The sequence below is a fragment of the Oncorhynchus nerka genome, linkage group LG1 (genome assembly GCF_034236695.1).
Source record: "Oncorhynchus nerka isolate Pitt River linkage group LG1, Oner_Uvic_2.0, whole genome shotgun sequence".
NCBI lineage: Eukaryota > Metazoa > Chordata > Actinopteri > Salmoniformes > Salmonidae > Oncorhynchus > Oncorhynchus nerka.
This window is the reverse complement of record NC_088396.1, coordinates 41,692,411-41,697,942: the sequence shown is the minus strand read 5'-3', so window position 1 is coordinate 41,697,942 and position 5,532 is coordinate 41,692,411.

Genomic DNA, 5,532 nt, shown 5'->3' with positions numbered 1-5,532 from the left:
TCTTATTTGTCATCATTTTATAAAGTGATCAAACCTTAAAACATATAAGCTACAGGGCCTTATAGGAGCACTTCTGTTTTCACCCAATGAGAAACCTTCCTGCTGTCCTGGATGTGTGCCAATACCTTTTCATACTAAGAACATAAAGTACCTTTATCAAGATTGGGTTGAAGAGAACATTTTTGACAAGAGTTCTGCTCTTTTTTTTGTTGTTTAAAATGAAGCTATCTTATAATTCATGCCAAACTATAGCTCATAATCAATGGTACAAGTGAGGCCTCTGAGGTCCTATCGATATCCAATCCACCAACAGCCAGTTGAAGTGATAACATTGATTGAAACACTAAGTTTAAAAGGGCGCTGAGAGAGCTCTTTGGACAGACAGACAGAACAATGCCATGATGTTGTGGAGCACTTGCCATAGGGGCTGTAGTCATTAATCACATGCACCAGAGACTAGATACAGACTTGCTGAGGAAGCTCTTAGGACTGTTGACAGTGGTATAGAGGATCAATATGGTTGATGATCCCAGATGATATTACACACCAGTGACATCAACCAACACGACAGGATACAATTAGGAGCTTCAATCCAACTCATACAGGCCTGCTTTTCCCTCTGCGTGAGTTTCTTATGATAGCTACATAATGTATTGCCCTCTTGTACAGTGGTATTTGAAAACCATTGCAGCAGAAGGCTATGTTCCCATTTTTAAACCAAAATTGTTTCAACCCAGTTCTACAGTGTTTTTGATCTGTGCTTTCTAGAAGGAAAACATTTTCTGGCACTCTTTGTTTAAAGGGGCAGTGCAGTCAAAAACTAGATTTTCCTGTGTTTTGTATATACAGTACCAGTCAAAAGTTTGGACACATTCAAGGGTTTTTCTTTATTTTTACTATTTTCTACATTGTAGAATAATAGTGAAGACATCAACACTATGAAATAACACATATGCAATCATATAGTAACCAAAAAATCAAAATATATTTTATATTTAAGATTCTTCAAGGTAGACACCGTTTCCCTTGAGGACAGCTTTGCACACTCTTGGCATTCTCTCAACCAGCTTCATGAGGTGGTCAACTGGAATGCATTTCAACTAACAGGTGTGCCTTGTTAAAAGTTCATTTGTGGAATTCCTTTCCTTCTTAATGCATTTGAGCCAATCAGTTCTGCTGTGACAAGGTAGGGGTGCTATACAGAAGATATACAGAAGACAGCCCTATTTGGTAAAATAACAAGTTCATATTATGGCAAGAACAGCTCAAATAAGCAAAGAGAAACGACAGTCCATCATTACTTTAAGACATGAAGGTCAGTCAATTAGGAAAATATCAAGAACTTTGAAAGTTTCTTCAAGTGCAGTTGCAAAAAACATCAAACGTTATGATGAAACTGGCTCTCATGAGGACAGCCACAGGAAACGAAGACCCAGAGTTACCTCTGCTGCAGAGGATAAGTTCATTAGAGTTACCGGCTTCAGAAATTGCAGCCCAAATAAACGCTTCACAGAGTTCAAGTAACAGACACATCTCTACATCAACTGTTCAGAGGACACTGCATGAATCAGGCCATCATGGTTGAATTGCTGCAAAGAAACCACTACTAAAGGACACCAATAAGAAGAGGAGACTTGCTTGGGCCAAGAAACACGAGCAATGGACATTAGACAGGTGGAAATCTGTCCTGCAGTCTAATGAGTCCAAATTTGAGATTTTTGGTTCCAACCGCTGTGTCTTTGTGGGATGCAGAGTAGGTGAACGGATTAATGCCGCATGTGTGGTTCCTACCGTGAAGCAAGGAGGAGGAGGTGTGATGGTGCTTTGCTGGTGACACTGTCTGTGATGTATTTACAATTCAAGGCACACTTAACCAGCATGGCTACCACAGCATTTTGTAGTGATACATTTGCACTTTTAAATTTATTTGATTTTGTAAATCTGAGTCCATAGTTGTAAATCTGAGTCCATAGATGTGTGCTCAGGTGTTCCGCAAGGTTCTATTTTGTGCCCACTGTTGTTCATTTTGTATATCAACAACATTGGGGATCTTATTGAAACAGTGGATGTTCATTTTTATGCAGATTATACTATTCTTTATTCAAGTGGTAGTAGTTTATCTTTAGCTTTTGAAAATGCCCAAAGAGCATTTAACATCATACAACAGAATATGTATGATTTAAAGCTGATTCTAAATTTGGGTAAAACAAAATGCATGTTATTTTCAAATGCCAGGCATGTTACAAATCATGTCATTGCTACATTGGCTGGACATACTATAGAGCAAGTTAAAGTGTACAAATATTTGGGTGTTTGGGTTGATGATAAGCTGAGCTTCACTGTGGATGTAGAGAACTTGATAAGGAAGCTCAAGCTGAAAATATGATTTTTTTACTGGCATAAGGTTTGTTTTTCTTTTGAGGCCAGGAAGGAGCTGGTACGATGTACATTACTGTCAGTTTTAGATTTTAGTGATGTTATATACGTATATGCAGGCCTCAGCCACTACCCTGAGAGCACTTGATTCAGTATATCATGCAGCCCTCAGGTTCATTACAAATCAGAAACGTCTAACATCATTGTGATCTCTACAGCGCTGTTGGCTGGTCGTCATTGACCTTGCGTAGGCTTAAACACTGGTATACACTGATTTATAAGGCCATATTGGCTAAAATGCCATTTTATCTCTGTTCTTTTTTTAGTCAGGACAGTAAATAAATATAAATTACGGTCCCATTCTGATTTGCTTCTAACAGTACCAAAAATTAGAACAGGACATGGTAGAAATAGTTTTAGTTACTTAGCTCCGTGGCCCTGGAATTCTCTCCTGAACATTTTAAAATGTGATGATCTAGTTTTGTTGGTGGAGTTTAAACACTTGATCGATGTATATATCATAGAAGAGTGTAATTGTTTTTAGGCCAGCTGTTTTTAGTCAAGACGTTTGTGTTTTTAATGTGCAATCTTTTTGTTGTACTGTATGTGTGTTTATAGTTTTGTTTAATGTTGTGTTAGTGTATGTAAGTTGTTTTGTCTGAAACGTTGTGCCCTTTGATGCTATTGGACCAGGTCTCTCTTGGAAAAGAGATGTTATCTCAATGAGAAAAAACCTGTATAAATAAAGGTCAAATAAAAAAATAAAAAATAAAAATTGTATCTTTATTTAACTAGGCAAATCAGCTAAGAATACATTCTTATTTACAATGACGGCAAACGCTGGGCCAATTGTGCACTGCCCTAGGGGACTCCCAATCACGGCCAGTTGTGATACAGCCTGGAATCAAACCAGGGTGTCTGTAGTGACACCTCATGCACTGAGATGCAGTGCCTTAGACCACTGTGCCACTCGGGAGCAGCGGGAATGTCATTTGTTTTTCAACAGGACAATGACCCAACACACCTGCAGGCTGATGGAGTGCTGTATCAGATGACCTGGCCTCCACAATCACCCAACCTCAACCCAATGGAGATGGTTTGGGATGAGTTAAACCGCACAGCGAATGAAAAGCAGCCAACAACTGCTCATCATATGTGAGAACTCCTTCAAGACTGTTGGAAAACCATTCCACCTGAAGCAGGTTAAGAGAATGCAAAGAGTGTGCAAACCTGTCATCAAGGCAAAGGGTGGCTACTTTGAAGAATCTAAAATCTAAAATATATTTGTATTTGTTTAACACTTTTTTGGTTTACTACATGATTCCGAACAATGTGGAAAATAGTAAAAATAAAGAAAAAACCCTTGAATGAGTAGGTGTCCAATCTTTTGAGTGGTATTGTATATAGTATGTCCACACTATGAGGTTGGAATAATATTGTGAAATTGTGAAAATTATGATAATGACCTTTTAGAGTAAGAGCTGTCTGATAAGGGGGTAGTAGGGTAGTGGGCATTAGATGGTAGTGTGAACGGCCCAGTACATCACTGGGGCCAAGCTTCCTGCATCCAGGACCTCTATACCAGGCGGTGTTAGAGGAAGGCCTTAAAAATGGTCAAAGACTCCAGCCACCCTAGTCATAGACTGTTCTCCCTGCTACCACACGGCAACCGGTACCAGAGCGCCAAGTCTAGGTCCAAGAGGCTTCTAAACAGCTTCTACCCCTAAGCCATAAGACTCCTGAACATCTAGTCAAATGGCTAACCCAGACTACTCGCATTGCCCCCACCCCAATCCCCCTCTCCACACCACTGCCACTCTCTGTTGTCATCTATGCATAGTCACTTTAATAACTCTACCTACATGTACATACTACCTCAACTAACCGGTGCCGCCACACATTGACTCTGTACCGGCATCCCCCTGTATATATTGTTATTTTACTGCTGCTCTTTAATTACTTGATACTTTTATCTCTTATTCTTATCTGTATTTTTTTTTAACTGCACTGTGGTTTAAGCATTTCACTGTAAGGTCTACACCTATTGTATTCGGTGCATGTGACTAATACATTTTGATATGATTTGATTTGAAAAGACTGGCTGTAATTTCAGCCTGTAATGAATGTTCAGTTGAGTTTTGGCCTTGCATAGTGACACCACCAATAAAAAAGAGAATTCCAAACCTCTCTGCCAATAAAAGCAAATGTTCTGTTTTCCTCTCCTCACTCAGACCACTCCCAGACAGTCCTAGCAAAAGCTAAGAAGCTTAATTAAAAAAAAATATATATATATATATATGCTTGAATTCAAAACAATCCACAGTCCAAATGTGAGATGTTTGTTCTGAAAGGAGCTGTCAATCCATCAGATTGTAACGTCTCTGAAAAAGATACTGTAACCTAATTCGGTGTAAAGATCACCAAAAATCTTAAGGTTGTGAATGATCTTAATTTGAACCCTGTAACTGAATCTGTCAAAAAAAAGATATATCCTCATCCTTAGGGAGGGATTTAAGTCTTCAAGGAAGGGTACTTTTATCCAAAGCTGAGGGGCTATCTCGTGCATCCTATCTTTTTTCATCTGATGACATTCCCAAATCCACTTGCTGTACCTTAGATAGGCTATTGTACAACTTCATATGGAAAAACAAGCCACATAAGATAAAAAGAGATGTTACCACCAACAGGGTTTGTGACGGCGGTCTAAATGTCTTAGACTTCACTCTATTCAATCAGATATCAAAGGTCAACTGGATTAAAAGGTACATAAAAAATATTATACCTCATTTTGTTTTTCAGAAGCTCGGAGGGCTTACATTTATGTCCCTATATTGAGGGTAAACTTCCTGTAAAATTGTTGGCTTTTCACAAGCAGGCTTTAATGTGCTGGGCTCTGCTATATAAACACAACTTTTCACCTCATAAATGTTTTATATGGAATAATGGGTTGATATTACATGGAAACAAGATGTTATTTAACCGTAACTGGTTCTCGAAAAACATTGTCCTTGTCAGCCAATTAGTTAATATTAGTGGGAATCTATTTACGTGGAGAGAATTTATGGAAAGATATAATTTGGAGGTTTCAAACAAGGAATATAAGACACTTGTAAAAATTATACCTAGTGGGATAAAAGCTTTACTTCAGAGTAATGC